The 20,479-nt window shown below is 41.5% G+C and overlaps 1 protein-coding gene across 1 annotated transcript in view; it reads left to right on the top strand.

Annotated features, from left to right (window-relative positions):
• Positions 1-20,479, top strand: part of C6H3orf70 (chromosome 6 C3orf70 homolog) — a 169,389-nt gene that overhangs the window by 127,622 nt on the left and 21,288 nt on the right. The window lies entirely within an intron of this gene.

Here is a 20,479-nt window from a genome sequence, read left to right as displayed (position 1 = left end):
TGCTCAGTTCTCAGTGTAGAGGCGGCAGGGGGACAGATGCAGCATCAGACCGATGCTGCATCCACCTAGGTAAGTATGATTAGGGGGGGGGGGCATTCTCTTTTATTGCGTCAGTGCATATAAAATGCATTGCTGTGTGTTGTGGTAGCACTCGTATTGCTGCAGGGGCATATATGTAAATCAGCCCAGTTGTATCTACTTACTTGGTAAGGAAATTTGGCTACATTAGCTAAGCCCATACCTGTGAATGGAGGACTCAGGGATCAGTTCAGGGGGAATGTGCTCAATTGGAAAATCTACTATAAAGGATATCTAAAAGCTACAGTCACAGCTTTGTGATGGCACCATACAGTGACTGCACTACCACGTAAATGTAAAATTGCCCTAAATGTGATTTTAAATGATTAAACCTCTGTTTGGGAATTATTGTTCTTTTTAAGGCACCTAATATCTGAACATATTTTTAGATTCCTGTTTAAATCTGCCAGGTTTTTAGATTCTGCTTGAAAACTAGGCGTCAGTCTCTTATCTAGTTCAGCACGAATTTGGTTGTTAAAATTCAGTGATTTCCCTTGTCTGGCCCATATCTCTTTGAAGAAATTGCAATGCGTTTCACCTCTCCTTCTGCTAAGTGCTGCATGGTTTTGTTCACCCCTATCGATGCAGTAGCTCTCTTAAAGTATATTACTTTTAATCCTCTCTTTTCATTGCAATCCACTGAACCAAAATTGGAATTAGTTGTATAAGACACTGTGAACGATGATTAATTCAGTGCTGGATAAGTCACGAAGAGAGGGGAGTGAATGAATTTAAGTGCAATCCTCTTTAAAGCTTTTTTTTTTTTTTTTTTTTCAATTTGCATTATAGATGAAGCTTTGCGGCACCAAGCTACATTAGATTCCAGAAGGGACTGAAGGGCCTTGGCTCTTTTAAACATTTCTTAGAATCTTTTAGGCCTACATATGAAGTATGGCATTTCATCAAGCATATATTTTTTATGTACCGTGCTGAAAATGTATTTGTCTCATTGTATGTGCTAAAGCCTGTGTAACATAGTGTTAATGGCTGCTATACATTCTTGAGGGTTATGTTTGTTCTATATGGAATGTAAAATCATATATATGGGAATGAACTAGAGCTAATGTGCAACTCCTTTTTTTCTACCTTTTTATTATTGTCAAGGTTTTTAATGCTGATAAACAGGACATATAACATACAAATATACTGTACACTTTGAAACTGTAAAAGTTTTTGCTTCAGATCCATTGGCATAAGCTGGGCCTACTGTTGAGACCACTAACTGAACGAATGACAAACAGTATTTCCGAAAATTGCCAGTTTCGGCAAAAGTTCTATACGTGTATGGCCAGTTTTACATACCCTTCTATGAATTCATATCCAAAAACCAACCTAAAACCCTGATTACCCAACTATAACTGAATTTTTTAACAAGAGTCAGCACTAGGGATGAGCAAAATTTAACTTTTTACATTTCATAAAACTTTATTAAAAAACATCATTTGACTTTTACTAGAGACTATTGACATTTTGCCATATTGTTATAGAGTCTATGGGGAAAGTGATATGAAGATGGTTTCTGATGGTTTTTACACGCGCAGTGGGCTTCCAATGGCCCCTAACAATCCAGAAGCTCTTTGTTCCTGCCTCAATCTCCACAACCTGTTCCTGTACCAAGAATGGCGCCCTGTCAAGCCTCGTACACACGTATGGGTTTCCTGGCGGACTTTTTACTGGAAATCCACCCAAAACCCTTGTCTAGATTTGAGAAATGAAGGGAAGAACAGGACTATCGGGTTTTATCCCTGCTGATGTCCCCAATGGGGAGGTTTCCCTTCATTTTCTGACCAAAAGACACAATATTATACTGGAGTTTTACCCAAAAGTGGAACTTCCGCTCATCGGATTTGTCCCCCCCTCCGGTGTCACAACTGGCACCTTTTTGGGGGGAGGGGGGACAGGATTCCTCCTCCCTCCCCCGACTGCCAGGCCAGTGGGAGAGAGGAGCGGGCCTCACATGTGCAGTAGGGTTCCTGGCGTAAAAGCTGAAAGGCTACACTGCCGGGTTCCCTTACCCGCAATGGCAGCACCCGACAGCTGATGGAAATATAAGCTGCGGGTGATGACATGGCTGGACTCCAGGACAAGGTAAGTGTGCATTTATTAAAAGCCAGCAGCTGCAGTATGTGTATCTACTGGTTTTAATCCTTTAATTTTTTTTTGCCCGGAACACCGATTTAAGTAGGAGGAATTCTCCTTGAAATAAGGAGAATATCGAACTTTGACAGTTATTACTGGAAAAGCTGTCATATTGGGAAATTCCTCCCTCCTCCTGTTGACAACTGTAAAAGTTACTTTGTGTTATGTTGAAGTGATTGTAAAGGTCCCTTTTAAAAAATAAATAAAAATATGTTCTGCTTTATAGAGTGGTTTTGCACAAAGTAGCCTCGATCCTCCTCTTTTGGGGTCCCCCTTCATTTAAGTAGAAAGCTATCGAGAATCGGATGTTGGATGGAAATGGGTTAAGCAAAAAATAATGTGTTTGCTATATGAACCTTTCAGAGGTGCCATGGGAACAGAACACTTAACTGGAACATTTGCCCAGAATTGCTGTGAAAATAAATGTCATTGTGCAGCTGGGAGAATCCATCTACAGTAGTTTATCGTCCATAACCAATTCAGCCGTTTGATTTAACCTACCTAAACATATAAGTAGGAGTTTTTGTGTTTCCTTTTTGAATGTGTGTAAATGTGTACCAATAAAAGACTGTGCTGAATGAACCATTATCGGTGTAGTACAGGGACTAAATGTCCTTTTTGCCTACCTGAATCTGTGGTGACATGATGCTGCAGTTAAGAGTCTTTTCTTTTCTTCTTTTTAACTACCTCCCTCCAGCCGCATAGGGAAATGAAGGCTGCGGGTTGGTTCTATTGTTATGGGGTGACGATTAGCGGCATTTCCTCACAGGGGAGACCTGCACAGGTAATCGGGGCACTGATTATCAGTGCCCATCAGTGTTGCCAATCGGTGCCCAGTAGTGCCTGCTGACCAGTAGTGCCCCACTATCAGTGTCCAACAGTTCCGCCCATCAGTGCTGCATATTAGTGCCTCCTCATCATTGCCACCTCATCAGTGCCATGCCTCATCAGCGCACATCAGTGAAGGATAAAAATTACTTATTTACAAATTCTCTACCAGAAACTAAGGAAAACTTTTTGCCCTTTTTTGTTTTTGTTGGCAAAAAATAAAAAACCCAGTGGCAATTGAATAACACCAGAAATTGGTACCAATACCAAACAAATGGTACAGCATTGCTTGACTGCGCAATTGTCATTGAAAGTGCAACAACGCTGAAAGTTGAACATTAGCTTGGGCAGGAAGGGAGTAAAAGTGACCTGTATTGAAGCAGTTAATTGAGACGGGGTAATTTTTCTGCTGTCCACGGTACTACCTGTGTGATGTTGGCACTTCCTAATGGCTGTTCAGGGGCGTGGTACTCGCAGAACCCAGAAAAAGTCTCAGTGGTGGCATCAGAAAGAGGAAATCCATTGGGGACTGGCCTGTGCGAGCACATCGGCATCACTGGACTGGTCCCCCGGACCCAGATACTGCACCAGTGAACAACTAGGACAGTGGAATAAAATAGTGTTTGAAAAAAGTAAAATGAAAACAACAATTTAATGGATGCATGAGAGGAGGATGGAAGGGGTGAGTTTTTGCTGAGATGGGCTTTAACCTGTGCATGTGGCATATGGGACAGCGCAGTGTCTAAAGTGGTTCGCATGTCTGCCTAGCAGCACCAAGGTCGAGGGTTCGACTACCAACCACAGCACTAGCTGCACAGTTTCCTTGTTCTCTCTTGCCCTCCACGTACTCCATTTTCTTCCGACACTCCAAAAGCAGACATGCTAGTAGGTTAACTGGCTCCTGACTTGGCCCTAGTATGTATGAATCTGAGAGACCTTATATTGTAAGCTTGTAAGCTCTGAGGGTAGGGACTGATGTGAATGCACAATATACTGTATATGTAAAGCACTGTGTAAATTAGTACCTGTAACAAAATAAAGGGTGGAAAACAATGTAGTGTCAATCTACACAATCACAGTAGTGCAAAATAACTTTTTGCAGGGGTTGTCCCAAGAAAAGTAACAGAGGGGAAATCTTTCAATGGGGACACTAGTTCTGATGGCCTGGAATTTGCAGGAATTTCATCTCAGGAAGTGAAGTGAAATCTCCCCAATGGGACACCGATGGCGAAAAATAAACTGCCAGGGGTTATATCCCCCCTTACTCTATCCGAAATCAAAAAAATAAAATAAAAATTGCCTATAGTCCTACTTTAAGTGCTGGCGAGGGACAGTAAGTCTGACGAGGAAAGAGCAAGATGATACTGGACATACTCGAGCTAGGAAAGGAGATGGGCTCTATCTGACGTGCTTCAGATTGTAACTTGCGGAGAAATTGATGGTGTGCAGTGGAATCCAATGGAGAAATTTCAGTACAGGAGAGAGAGCCTGTAAAACTGTGCAGGTAAGGCTGGAGTTCAGGTTCAAGGATAAGTTCACTTTAAAAAAAAATATATATAAGAATTGCACATTTTTTTGCAGGTAATTTTTTTTCGTAGCCTGTAAACCATTACACCCGATCGGCAATTCGCTGGTGCCATGCAGGTCTCCAGCAGATCTGCCAGTGTATCTGTGTGCCCGTATATCTCGTACAGGCAGGCATATACACTGACAGGAAGAGAAAATGAACTACAACTACCACAACGCCATGGTAGTTAATTGAAAAGTTCAAGCCAATAGCTGCAAACTCTGGTGGACCTTGTAATTTTCCATTCATAGGACTGTGATTGAGTGACGCCGCCAGATGGGTGGAGCCCCGCTCGCCCACGTGTTTTTTTTTTTTTTTTTATCAAGATCTCTACAAAAGGTGAACTTATCCTTTAAACAAAGATGAAACATTCAGATAAACTGAGCCTTCGGTCTTATTATTATTACAGTGATTGCAATGTTCCACAGAAAGCAGTAGATGTTCTCTGTTTTGACTGTTTGCTCTCCTCTTGCTAAATACATATTTTATGTAATCTTCAAACATACTTCTTAAATTGTACGAGTTGAAAAACAGGGAAATACTCGCTCACTCTTGGTAATACAGCTGGTGTGTGACTATCTTTGGCAATAGATGATTGAGTCTGATCCCTTCTGTTGCTGGCTGATAATAAGAATTGGTGTTTGTCTCTGAAATCTGCTCCAACAGGCACTGGGCCCAGCCGTTGCTATTCTATGAGGAGAAAGTGTTTAATATATACTAACTGCTAGGTACTTTGACATAAAATCTAAATATTTTTGACATGCTTGCTTTCACTTTCTAACTTGTGAATGAAAACTAGGAAATAGTACAAGGAGCAAAGTGGCTTAATCCATAGCAGCCCATCATATTTCACGTTTCAGACACCAGACCTGTACAAGACTGTTTCTGACTGGTTGTTGGGTGCACTGGGCTTTATGCTATAGCGGTGTACAACATAAAATTCAGACTTTTTTAATTTCATGATTTTCCCCAAAATTCTACAAACAATACCCCATAATGATAAAGTGAAAGACGTTTATTTGAAATCTCTGCAAATTCATTAAAAAATAAAAAATGCAACTTTGTTGAAGCACCTTGGGCGCCAATTACAGCCTCGAGTCTTTTTGAGTATGATGCTACAGGCTTGGCACACCTATTTTCGGGCAGTTTTTCACATTCATCTTTGCAGGACCTCTTCAGCTCCATCAGAGTTGTCCCATAGCCACTCCTTTGTTATCTTTGCTGTGTGCTTAGGGTCATTGTCCTGATGGAAGATAAACCTTCGCCCCAGTCTGAGGTCCAGAGCGCCCTGGTGCAGGTTTTCATCAAGGATGTCTCTGTACATTGTTGCATTCATCTTTTCCTCGATCCTGACTAGTGTCCTAGTTCCTGCCACTGAAACACACTGTATAGCTTATGGATCAGTCTGTATTTAGGTCCATAGTCCATAGACTATATGCAGGTTTACACATTTACTGGCGTATACCCTCATATTGCCGTGCATGGCCATTTATGTTTTATGGGTGGCTGTACCCAATACCTGGACTTCCCTGTCATGAGAGAGCCAACATTTTATGTTGTGCGCCTCTAATATGCCTATACCTATGAGGCCTAAAGCTACTTTTTCACTGTAGCCTAGCCTTGTAAGCGGTAAAGCACCGCTCGTTTTAGCGGCGCTTTACCAATGTCTTATCAGCGCTTTTCAGCTGCTAGCAGGGTGCTTTTAACCCTTGCTAGCGGTCGAAAAAGGGTTAAAAACGCCCATGTTACGGCGCTTCTGAAGCACTGCCCATGCATTTCAATGGGCAGGGGCGGTTTAGGAGCGCTGCACTCCCAAACTGCCCCAAAGATGCTGCTTGCAAGACTTTTTGTAACTTCCCGCAAGCGCACCGTCCCAGTGTGAAAGCACTTGGGATTCCACACTGGGGTGCCATGGGAGGTGGTTTTCAGGCTCTTTACAGGTGCCATTTTTAGAGATAAATCACTTAAAAAATGCCTTCAGTGTGAAAGTAGCCCAGTTGTTCTACTGAACATCCAAGTCATATGTGTTCCTATGTGCAACCCAGCCAGATAAAAAAAATCTAATGTTTGCCCGGGCTGAATTCACTTATACCAATTGATGTACCCACATCAAAGCTTGAAGTTGGGTTGCTCATAGCAGCCAGTCAAATGCTTTTCTTAAGGCCCCGTACACACGACCGGATCTATCCGCTGGGTTAGACCTGCGGATCAGTTCCAGCAGACAGATCCGGTCATGTGTAGGCCGGAGCGGACATTTTCCAGCGGATAAAAATCCAGCCGACGGATTTCCAGCGGATAAAAATTTCTTAGCATGCTAAGAAATCTATCCGCTGGAATCCAGTCCCTCGCATGCGTGGAAGTATTTACCTTCCAGGGTCGCGCACGTCGCCGCGTCATCGGAGCGGCACGTCACCACGGATGTTTTCCGCTGGGATTTTGATCTGATGGTGTGTACAAGCCATCAGATCAAAATCCGGAGGAGGAATGTCCGCTGGAAACGTCGTCTGTACGAGGCCTTCTAGACTGCAGTGAAAGACTACAGTGGAGAAAAATGTTTGCTACAAGAACAGAGTATTTCTTTAGCTCTGAACAGGGCATACTGGTGGCAAAATACTGTATTATATAAATGATATGTAGGTTGTTTCCAGCATTAAAAGTGATGCATTGAAATCTGTTACTTTTTTTTGCTACAAATCTCCTCCAATTTGGAAGGTTTGTCATAACAGATAGAACAGGGAGGAAAATTGATACTTGTTATTTTTCTATAAAGAAAAGTGTTTATAGCCAGAAAACTTGATATAAAAATATATGATAACAATACAATGAATAATACAATAAAAACTGTGTTTATAAACAGAAAATTAGATGAACTAAAAAAAAAAATAATATAATAAATATTACAAAAAAAAAAAAAATCCTATCCAGCTAACTTAATAAACTATTACTGGTTCAACAAACTGTTTCTTTATGTGTATTTTAAATGCAAATTGATTTACCAGTATACAAACAAACACTTCTGCACCATGGCAGCCTATATGGTGTGAAAACATTTGTAGATAGACAGCTGTATAGCGGAACACCCTATAAACAACAAAAAATATGCAGTGCCAAAAGCATTTAATACATTATACCTATAAGTGTGATATAACATATATCAAGTACAATAAATATATAACAAAATCCAAAAGTGATCATATGCCCAGAAAAAAAATCAAATGGTGAAAGGACTAGAGGTTTCCACCACCAATCTCAATATGCAGTTTCTCCCACCCAGTGATCTTCGCAGATCATAATAATTGTCAAATGCGTGCCTTCCACCGCACTTAGGAACTGTATTTACTAAGAGTGCATGCTTATTCTTTTAGCGATTGAACAAATACAGCTTGTATGTCTCCCAGTAGGACTGTGCTCCCTGGGACTCACCCTTTAAATACTTTTTAAATCTTCCTCCAGCTCCATGCTCATCCTCAGGTGGTCATTAGCATAAAGAGAAACTCACACAAATTAAAAGTGTCCCATTAAATGTATTTAATGCCATCAAATATACTCCTATAAGTAAACACCTATAACAAATAAACTCGCACAATCTTTCTTACTAATCCATGTACAATAAATTATATTTTATGACTTTTGTATTGTGCCTCATTTAAAGTCCCATGGGCAAATATTGGTTGTGTGTATGTAAGGAAGGATTATGACCCCATCTTTGTCCCGTTGAGGAGATTCACCTGTCCCTGTAAAAACCCAAAGTTTGTGATTTTCTTCAACTCACTCTTGGTGATCATGGTGAATTGGACCAATTAAGAGAATAATTCTCCCTTGGGCCTCATTTACACAAGTGGTACCTGAAGAGCCATCAGTGTCAGAGAGCATTCGACAAGCAGTGAGGAGGCATTGTATCGCCTGTTTTACACCTTAAATGTCAGACTATCATGGCATAATTATGTGCATTGTGTGCGGTTGAGGGGTTGTTGTAGTACAGCCACTGGGTTGCATGTGGCAAGTGGTAGTGCCTGCGAGATGCGACAGGTGGTATAAGTGGGAACAGTTGAGAGGTGATAAAAATTCTCAACTGTGTGGTTTTACTGCCAACACCCCCTCACTATCAATGCTAGTGTAAACAAGCCCTAAGGCCCCTTTCACACTGGGGTGGTGGGGGCTTTGGCGGTAAAGCGACACTATTTTTAGTGGTGCTTTACTGTCGTTTTCACGGCGGTATTCTACTGCTAGCGGCCAAGAAAGAGTTAAAATCATCGGCAAAGCGCTTCTACAGTGACGCTTTGCCGGCAGTTCGTCGGCGCTGCCCATTGATTTCAATGGGCGGGGGCGCTTTAGGAGCGGCGTATACAGTGCCTCAAAGATGCTGCTAGCAGGACTTTTTTTTTTTGCCGCCCTGCTAGTGCACTGCTCCAGCGTGAAAGCCCTCAGGCTGAAATGAATGGACGCTTTGCAGGCGCTATTTTTAGCATTATAGCACCTGCAAAGTGCGAAGTGTGAAAGCGGTCTAAATGTTCACAGACAACAATAATAACTTGATGGGTGTTTCATTCCCTTTCCACTCTGCACAAACCTAAAATAATTGCCTTTTATTTATATTTTAGTTGAAGTCCACCATAACACTAAAATCCCTGCATCTACAGACATCCGCGATCTAACACTAACCTATCTTACCCTGTAAAGAAGAAATCATCATACAGTACATGCCTTTTCTGAAGCCGCTCCGACCCAATCCCAGGATGAGCTGTCAGCTGCGGCTTTGCTGTGGAGGCAGGTGCAGAGGACACAGCTGACAAAAGAAGCCCTTATAGTAAGCCTATGGGTGACATCACCCCCCCATTCATTTCACAGCCATTGTCGGCTGTGTCCTCTGCAGAGCTTCTGCCGCTGGAGACCGGACGGGCTTCAAAAAAGGTATTTACTGATTTCTTCTTTACACGGTTAGATAGGTTAGTGTTAGATTGTGAATGTCTGTAGATGCAGGGATTTTAGTGTTGGGATGGACTTCTACTTTTGCGAAAATTTGCAAAACTGTTCTAGTTACCTGCAATGTAAAATAAGAGGCAGAAAACGTTTTCAATGGAATAGTCATTTACAGTCTAAGGAACAGCAGCAGTTTATATTACAGTATGGCCCTTGCTACTAGACATGCTTTCTGCAGCTTAATTTATACTAGTTTATACTATGTAGGCAGCGGCATATGACCATTATGGCAATTCTAGTTCCTGGTCCTTTCAATTACTTGAAAAGTTTTTTTATATACTCTAAAGAAGTCAAACTGCAAAGCCCACAAGAAGAACTGCTTGGTTAAAATGTGCGTGAGACCTAAATGTGTCAGCTTAAAAAGGAAACAGGTGTGGGTAAAATCTAATATTGTAGGCCAGCTGGCCTTTTTGTTCACCTTTCTGTAATTTGCAGGGAAGATTGTCTAATTAAGTGGACATTGTGGAAACATTCGTGCATCAAGCAATACATATTCTGGAGTGTGCCACTTTGTGTAGAATATTCTTACTAATTGGTGCAGGCTAAAATAGATGTAGGGTAATTTAGAGCCGGTTCACACAGGGGCGACTCGTCAGGCGACTTGGTCGCCTGACAAGTCGTGTCCCGTTCTGTACAATGGAACCAGTCTAATAGGAGCGACATCCCAGCGACTGTACGACTTTGGGATGACTTCAGGGCGACTTGCATTGACTTCAACACAGAAGTCATTTTGCAAGTCGCCTCTGAAGTCGTGGACAGCCCGCCTTGCCGAGTCGCTCGGCAAGTCATGCTGCCTCAGTGTGAACCGGCTCTAAGGGAAATAATAAATACAGATTCACAACTGTTAATTTAATCATTACAATGAATGCACTTGTGATACTATTTTTGGGTTATCCTTCTAACATAAGGCTCTGGCACTGGTACTGTTAAACATATAAAGTGATTTTTTTTTTTTATTACAGCATCTGATGAACAAAAAGTTAAAACTTTTCGTAAGCCAAATCCAACAAAAGCTGGTATTTGGGGTTTGGTAGACACCCAACTATGACTCTCTTGTGGAACTCCTCTTTAAATTTAAAAAAGATTTAAACAAAATCTCTAAAATCTTTAGTATACATTTGTATATGTTAATGTAATTTCAAAAGGTATTTCATTTTTGTTTTTTTAATCTGCACCCTTTTCATATATAGGCATAGTCCATCATTGTCACTATCAAGAAGCTATCTAAATCATTAATATGCATCCAACATCGGGGCCAGTGCATGTAGGGCCAGGATTGAGATGCAGATTGTTTATTATTCACAGTGCTTTAGTTGTCAACTTTAAAGAATGCTTGTATTTGCCTGGTTTCTCACCTTCAGTTCGCAGGTTGGAAAAGGCAAGAGAAAAAAAATCTTAGTAGAAGGTGTCATGACTGATTCTAAAATGTTCTAGTGAGTCCTCACACAGACTTTAGCTATCCCTCAATGCAGAAAATTGGTTTCTAAATGTTTAACCTGTTAGGACAAAAATCTTTAAGTTAAAGCCAGCCAAAGACAGTGTGATTTTTCTTTCTTGCAACCATGGGTTGCTGGCAGGGCCGTCTTTAATATTGACTGGACCCTGGGCAAACATTTTCTTGGGCCCCCTCCTCCATGCAATTTCGCTTTTCACATACTTTGAGACATACAATAAATATCAGCTAGACTCAAAATGAGTTTACTGAATCAGATCAGGCAGCGATTGAGATTAGTTGCCAGAGGTTACAGTGTATCATTACCGCTCACTGACTTGCTGCTAGAGGTTACTCATTATGGCTCACTGTTTATTTTCTAGAGGTCACAGCACACAATATGGCTCACTGTTTATTTTCTAGAGGTTACAGCACACGACTTATGCTTGTTGTTTGGTTGCTAGTGATTACTGTACATCAATACTGCTCACTGATTGATTGATTGCTAGAGGTTACTGGACATCTATACCACTCACTAATTGGTTGCTAGAGGTTACTGCACATTATTCCTGATCACTTATTGGTTCCAAGAGGTTAGTCCACAGTATTACTGCTCACTGATTGGTTGCTAAAGGTTACAGCACATCATCTCACTGCCTGCATACAATGGACTGGGGAGGTAAGGGGACCTATCGGTAGACAGAAAACTTCTAGGAATCCTAGGACTCCTGGGATCAGTGACAATGCTGGGGGAGGGGGGTGATCAGTGGCAATTCTCAGGGGGGGTTGATGAGATCAGTGGCAGTGGTGGGGGGGATGGGATTAGTTAGGAGGCAGTACACTGTGACAAATTCTGAATCATGTAGAGCAAAGCTGGAAATCTTTGACAAGTATATAGTGGGGGATTCTACCAATGTAATGGGGAATTTATAATGTCCACGGATGTGAGGGGGGATTTAAACAGACCATCAATGTGAGGGGGAATTTGCACTGACCACCATGTAACAGGGGCTTTTATACCACCCACCAATAGAAAAGCGTGATTTACAGGGGAAACAATGGTAATAAGAGCATTTACACCAACCACCAGTGTAAGGGGGAATATACAATGACCTCCATGTAAGGGGGAATTTACACTGACAACCATTGTCGAGGCGATTCGTACTGACCACCAATGTAAGGTGACACTTCTACACCGACCACCAATGTTGGGGGAGATTTACACTGACAACCAGCGTAAAGGGGGATTTACACTGACCACCAGTGTAAGGGCAATTTTGCACTTACCACCAATGTAAAGGGAAATGTACACTGATCACAAATGTCATGAAGAATTTACACTGGCATCCAATGTAATGGGGTATTTTACATCAACAGCCAACAGAGGGAGATTTCTACACTCGCCACCAATGTAAGAGGGATTTACACTCGCCACCAATTTAAAGGTGGCTTCTACATGGACTACCAATGTAAGGGGGCGAATAGAAACTGACCACAAATGCAAGTTTTGTATTTTTTTAATGACTAGCAATATAAAGAGGAGTTTATACACTGGCCACCAATGTAATGGGGATTTACACTGACCACTAATGTAATAGGAGCATTTACAGTAACCACCAATGTAAGGAGGGATTTACACGGACCACCAATGTAAGGAGGACCTTCACACTGGCCACTAGTGTGAATGAAAGGATTGTACACCAAGCCCCAAGGTAATGAGAAGATTTAGACTGACCACCAATGTAACTGAGACATTTAGCCTGCGTTCACATTTGTGTGTCAGGAATACATGCAAAATTGCTTTCCTGACAACACAGAAACATGCTGCTCTTCAGCAGATACACAGAAGTGCCATTAATTGTTATTGACACCCTCATGCATCGGCTGAGATGTGCGTATTCACATGCACCAAAATTCAGGGTGCTGTGGCACCATGTTCTTTTCAAGAAGGGTTCCACCTCCAACTTGCTGATGTTAGGCTTAATGACTATAGTTGTAGGCAGGACTTTTAAGCACCTCCCCAGTGGGCAGCATTCAGCAGAAGTGATGGTAGATGAGACCTCAGGGGGGCATAATATAATATGAATGCCGCCTCTATTTACATGTCAATTCTGCGGTCCGTGTCTATTTACATATTAATGCCTCCGCTATTTACATATTATTAATGCAGGTTATTTACATGTAAACACAGGGTCTAGAGGGGAGTCATCTGTACATGGCAATAGGGCAGAGCTGGGCGGCAGCAACAGAACTTTACACTGAGATATCGGGACACAGCACAGGACTAAAACGTCAAGGGATAAGGGAATTTAAACTGGGATAGTTGGCAAGTATGAGGCAGCTACTTTGGGCCCCACAACAATGATGGGGCCCAGGGCAGCTTCCCCTTTTGCCCTGCCTTAAAAACGGTTGTTTGAAAGAAAATCGATTGATTCCCACATCAACATAGTCAGTGTTTTTGGGGGTATCCCTCCAGCAGAGCTATTGTGTTTTCTCAGCAGGGGGGGGGGGGTGATTATTGTTAGCGACTATAGCCTCTGGCAATAAACACATTACATTTTAGACAGGCTGATTGTACCCAAGTTGAACGATCATCTTGGATACAATTAGCCATCCTATACATGGCTTCAATCTTGGGTGGTCGAATTGCGATGCATCGATGCTACGATTAATTTCAACACCCCTAATATTTATATACAGTTGTGCTCATAAGTTTACAAAACCTGGCAGAATGTATGATTTCTTAGCCATTTTTTCAGAGAATATGAATGATAACACAAAACATTTCATTCACTCATGATTAGTGTTTGGCTGAAGCCATTTGTTATCAATCAACTGTGTTTACGCTTCCCTACCGCACTATTGTAATATGACGGCGGCAGGTACCCGTCTTTTTTTTCCTGAGCCTTTAGGGGGTTACTTGGTACTCGATGCGAGGGGTGCCGGTGGCTACGATGTCCGCCGGGCACCCGAAATTGCCCGTGAACACGGCAGGACCGCGGATCTGTGTGTGTAAACACACACAGATCCATGTCCTGTCAGAGGAGAGGAGACCGATGTGTGTTCCCAGTAAAGAGGAACACAGATCGGTCTCCTCCCCTTGTGAGTACCCTCCCCCTACAATTAGAATCACTCAATAGGGAACATATTAACCCCTTGATCGCCCCCTAGTGTTAACCCCTTCCCTGCCAGTCACATTTATACAGTAATAAATGCATTTTTATTGCACGGATAGCTGTATAAATGTGAATGGTCCCAAAATAGTGTCAAAAGTGTCCGATGTGTCCGTCGCAGTCATGATAAAAATCGCAGAACGCCACCATTACTAGTAAAAAAAAAAACAATAAAAATGCCATAAATCTATCCCCTATTTTGTAGATGCTAAAACTTTTGCACAAACCAATCGATATACTCTTATTGTGATTTTTTTTTTTTACCAAAAAACTACCCAAATGACCCTGATCAGAAGTTTACATACCCTGGTGATTTTGGCCTGATAACATGCACACAAGTTGACACAAAAGGGTTTGAATGGTTATTAAAGGTAACCATTCTCACCTGTGATCTATTTACTTGTTATTAGTGTGTGTGTGTATAAAAGGTCAATGAGTTTCTGGACTCCTGACAGATCCTTGCATCTGTCATCCGGTGCTGCACTGATGTTTCTGGATTCTGAGTCATGGGGAAAGCAAAAGAATTGTCAAAGGATCTGCAGGAAAAGGTAGTTGAACTGTATAAAACAGGAAAGGGATATAAAAAGATTGTTTGAATGTGTGGTCTCACATTATGAGCTGCGGCATATATTTAATTTTACATTTTTATCATCACGTGTTTAGTAGCGCAGTGTATTCCATTTCCAGATATAATAAGATATCCAAGAAATCGAGAATGCCAATCAGCAGTGTTCAAACTCTAATCAAGAAATAAAAAATAAGGGGTTCTGTTTAAATCAAACCACGGTCAGGTAGACCAACAAAAATTTCAGCCACAACTGCCAGGAAAATTGTTTGGGATGCAAAGAAAAACCCACAAATAACTTCAGGTGAAATACAGGACTCTCTCAAAACATGTGGTGTGGGTGTTTCAAGATGCACAATAAGGAGGCACTTGAAGAAAGATGGGCTGCATGGTCGAGTCGCCAGAAGAAAGCCATTACTACGCAAATGCCACAAAGTATTCCGCTTACAATACACCAAACAGCACAGAGACAAGCCTCAAACCTTCTGGCACAAAGTCATTTGGATTGATAAGGCCAAAATAAAGCTTTTTGGCCACAACCTTAAACCCTTTTTTTGGAGAGGACAAGAACAAGGCCTATAATGAAAGGTACGAAGGTGGATCTCTGATGTTTTGGGGATGTGTGAGCTACAAAGGCACAGGAAATTTGGTCAAAATTGACGGCAAGATGAATGCAGTACGTTATCAAAAAATACTGGAGGAACATTTGCATTCATCAGCCAGAAAGCTGCACATGGGACGTATTTGGACATTTCTACATGACAATGATTCAAAACACAAGGCCAAGTGGACCTGTCATTGGCTGCAGCAGAATAAAGTGAAGGTTCTGGAGTGGCCACCTCAGTCTCCTGACCTCAAAATCATTGAGCCACTCTGGGAAGATCTCAAACGTGCAGTTCATGCAAGACAGCCCAAGAATTTACAGGAACTGGAGGCTTTTTGCCAAGAGGAATGGGCAGCTTTACCATCTGAAAAGATAAAGAGCCTCATCCACAAAAGACTTCAAGCTGTCTTTGATGTTAAAGGGGTCAATACACGATATTAAGAACTGGGGTATGTAAACTTTTGATCAGGGTAATTTGGGTAGTTTCAGTTTTGATTATGATTTTAAAAGAGTAAACACAGTTGATTGATAATAAATGGCTTCAGCCAAACACGAACCACGAGTGAAAGAAAAGTTATCATTCGTATTCTCTGAAAAATGGCCAAGAAATCGATATCTATCTATAAATATAAATCTATATCTATAGATAGATATCTATTTCTTGGCCATTTTTCAGAGAATTCTAATGATAATGCAAAAACTTTTCTTTCTGTGTGTGTATTGTAAGGGGTTAGCACGGTAGCGGGGTGTGTGACCCCCTGAATTGGTTCACTACACACTGAATTTATACAGACAGGCAGTCGAAGACGGTTGAAAACAAAGATTTTGGTTTATCCTTCCATCTTGCTGGAAACAAGTGCAAGCATCCAAACAGCATAATCAAAATCAAACATAAAATAAACCCTGGCCACTTGGGGCGTCTACCTTCACCACACAGGAACCTATCTAGCGAGTCTGGCACAGCCTAGTGCTGGGCAGACACTGCTGGTGATACAGCAGAAAAACAATAGTCTCTTTTTGATTTTTATCACACAGAAAAATCAATCACCTCCTCAGAAGATTTTCAGCTACTGCTCTCCTTACTCACAACGCCTCAGGATTCAGCAAATCAGTGGTAATCCTCTGCCTCATTCTGAACATCTGAAGTTTTCCAACGCCCTTAGACCTTTTCTGGCTACTTTTGCAGCCGATGTGTGTGTATATATATATATATATATATATATATATCGTGTGTGTGTGTGTGTGTGTGTGTGATTCTGCACAGAACAGCTGCCCTGTAGCAGTAAATCTGCTATGGTGCGGTCGGCATTTGGTTAAACAGTACTCCACAGATTACAAATCAGGGGGCGATTGAGGATTTTTTTGCAAGTAAAACAAACTTAAAACGTTAACCAGCAATTATTTTTTTTTTGTTTAGGTCATGTTATGTTAATGGGAATATATGTAGCAAGTTAAAAATAAGGCCCCGTACAGACGACCGAACATGTCTGCTGAAACTGGTCCGCGGACCAGTTTCAGCAGACATGTTCGGTCGTCTGTACAGCCGAGTGGACAGGATTCCAGCGTACATTTGCCCACCGGGCCTTTTTCGAGTGGGCAAATATTTCTAAACATGCCCGCTGGAATCCTGTCCGTCGGACATGTTCGATCGTCTGTACAGACCTACCGTACATGTCCGAGTGGCCGCCATCCCTCGCATGCGTCGAATGACTTCGACGCCGCGTATCGAGTACGCGCGGATTTCTGTATGATGGTGTGTACAGCCATCATACAGAAATCTCCGGGCAGACATGTACGCTGAAAACGGTCCAGCGGACCGGTTTCATCATACATGTTTGCCCATCTGTACGAGGCCTAAGTGTTATCCCAACTTCCCTGCAAAAGTGGAAATACACTTTAACCTTTTGAAAACAAATGCATTTCTTCGAGGTATCTGATGGTCATTCCCACAGTCAATGCCCTGAATCTGAAAGTGCATTTTAGCAGTAAAATGTCATGGCACTGGACCATTTAGATCTTACAAAGATTACTTCTAAATTTCATTAGGCCCAGTAATTGATGGCAAGTCTTATAATTTCGCTCCATGCCTTCCAGTATTAGGGGGATTGCGACAGTCATTGTGTTAGATTAAGTTGTACGTAATATTTTGGTGTGTTTAATTGGTGAATATTTACAACATAATGCCTATACAATCTGGCTTTATTTACATAAAATCATAAAGACATAATAAAAAATAAGAACCCTTTTGAAAACCTGTGTTGCCTTTTTTGTGTTTGATAAATGATGGCCTCATGTTGACAGCCAGACATCAGGCTGACGAGTACTTAGCACGGTTTAGATAATTGAATACACAGCCTGAATTTAGGACTACTAATAAGTCTTTTATTTGGCAGCACTATATATAATTTACGATATATATAATTTGTGGCTGCTTACTTAAAGCAATTTTACAGGCTCCATTTTTTTTATCTTCTCTTTCATCCTCCCTATTCTGTTCATTACTTTAATACGCAATCTCCTCGTCATCATAATAACCCCATCATTACAACTACATTAATCTGCCAGTACACAATGTTTATTCATGAGAATTCAATTACCTTGCCAGCTGCACCCTGCAGCTTCAGGTTTTATATTCTAAATTGTAACTGTCTTTACAAGGAGCCTTCAAAATTGGTAGGTTTCTATCACAACTGTAAAAATCCTCAAAGGGGTGATTTTTCTCAAAGGGTTTGCAAAGAGACTAGTTGCATAGTTTGAAAAAAAGACACAAGTCCGTTAAGTCTAACCAAGGGAATAAATAAAGACATTTAAAATTTTTGTATACAGAACCCTAAACCTACAGTTGGCCCAGAAGATGACAAAAAAAAAATCTTTTAAAGCACGGTCCAATGTTGTCCAACTGGGGGGGGGGGGGATTGCTTTCCTGAACCCCTAGGGCAGTTGGATCAACAATATGTGATGCTATTACTATTAATAGCCAGTTATATAATTTTAGGAATGCATTGAGCTTTTTTTATGAAAGAAAATAAAAAATTGCCACACAAACCACATGACCAGTCATGTAAATTGGCCATTTACATATATTTATTTGAATACAATAAATACTATATGCACGGGTTCTTTACAAAATCGGCCAATCCCCCATAATACTTTTCTTTGGAACTAAAGTACTGTAAATATATTTTGCAGTGGTTGTGTCTATACATTTTGTCATATCATAAATTAAACCACCATATTAAAGCGTTATTAAATCCTAAAGCAAAAATGTGATACAGCATATTGCAGTTTTACCAATTATGTGGTGTGGTGATTTGTGGTGATATGTGGTGATTTGCATTTGTTTTTCTTTTTTATTTATTTAGGTTTTATTTCCACCTCTTGATCTGCCCAGTAAGGTTTTATTCACACCTATGTAGTTTACTTTTGAGTGTTCCTGCAGTGCTTGTTACTGTGCTTTTTTAACAATGTTATTGCTATTTTGCCGCGATTTGCGTTTCCTTTTTTGCTTTTTAAAAAAAATTTAGATAAAAAAAGCAAAACGCACATCGCAGAGAAAATTTTGGTAAAAACGCTGTAAAAAAAGCACTACATGCTTTTCTGCAGCTTCTCTATTGAAGTCTATTGAACCAAAAAAAAGAAAAAAACACCATTTTGCGTTTAACCACTTTACTACCAGCCACGGTCAATTGACGGCGGCACGATAATCCTCTAGTTCTATGATGTCATCGCCTTGCTGAGCCACTAGGGGGGTGCGCGCGGCGGCGTGCGCACCCACCGCGTTACTGAGAATTCCATGCGCGTGGCCCGCGATTGCCAGTAAATGAGCAGGACTGTGGATCTCTGTGTGTAAACACAGATATCCACGTCCTGTCAGGGAGAGGAGACCGATGCTGTGTCCCTTGTACATAGGGACACAGATCGGTCACCTCCCCCAGTCAGTCCCCTCCCCCTACAGTTAGAATTACTCAGTAGGGTACACATTTAACCCCTTAATCGCCCCCTAGTGGTCAACCCTTCCCTGCCAGTGACATTTTACACAGTAATCGGTGCATATTTATAGCACTGTTCGCTGTATAAATGTGAATGGTCCCAAAATAGTGTCAAAAGTGTCTGTGTGTCCGCCGCAATATCGGAGTCACGATAAAAATCACTGATTGCCGCCATTACTAGTAAAAAATTTAATTAAAATAAAAATGCTATAAATCTATCCCCTATTTTGTAGCCGCAATAACTTTTGCACAAACCAATCAATATACGCTTATTGCGACCAATACGTATCGACCAAAACTGAGAATTTTTTTTTTTTAATATATATTTTAAGGAATATTTATTATAGCAAAAAGTGAAAAATATAGTTTTCTTTATCGTACATCACGGGACACAGAGCGGCATTCATTACTATATGGGTTATATGGAGTACCTTCAGGTGTAGACACTGGCAATCTCAAACAGGAAATGCCCCTCCCTATATAACCCCCTCCCATAGGAGGAGTACCTCAGTTTTTCCGCCAGTGTCTTAGGTGTTAGTCATGGTTTAGCTTGCCTCCGCATCCTTGGGATTAGGTGAGCTAACCGGTTCTGTCCAAAAAAGCCTCAGCGCTAAAGTGGTCAGTAACCGGACCCCAAACCCTTGGGGTATAGCCCATAATGCTTTTCTTTTTAGAGAGCTGGACCCTGGGCCCAGAACTTAGAAACCTTTGGGTGCCTAATGTTTCTGTTGCCAGAGTGCTATATGGGCCCAGGACAGTGGATCCTTCATAGGAACCCAGGGCCTGAAGGTCTAGACATCCCCACCGAGATGGGGGAAGATTGGGCCTCTTGCTTGGCAAAGTCCTGCGGCATGGAGCAGGTAAGTGAGGGGAAAACTTGCGGAACTTGGTTCTTAGCAGGTTTTTTCTGGGGGGTCACAGGGGACATGCCTAAAGTTATGCACTGCATCTGGCAAACTAGTCACATATCATAAAGATAGGATGGCTCTATATGTATTATTCCCCATAAGATGTGACCTCCCTTGTAGTGTTGGAAAAGCATTGAGTGGGGCCTGTGTGATATAAAAGTATATGTGTGTGTCAGAGAGCTGTGCTTACCTGCAAGCCTCCAGGCGATGCTCCAT

The sequence above is a fragment of the Rana temporaria genome, chromosome 6 (genome assembly GCF_905171775.1).
Source record: "Rana temporaria chromosome 6, aRanTem1.1, whole genome shotgun sequence".
In the NCBI taxonomy this organism is placed as follows: Eukaryota; Metazoa; Chordata; class Amphibia; order Anura; family Ranidae; genus Rana; species Rana temporaria.
Note: the sequence above shows the minus strand (reverse complement) of the source record. Positions and strands in the feature narration are given on the sequence as shown.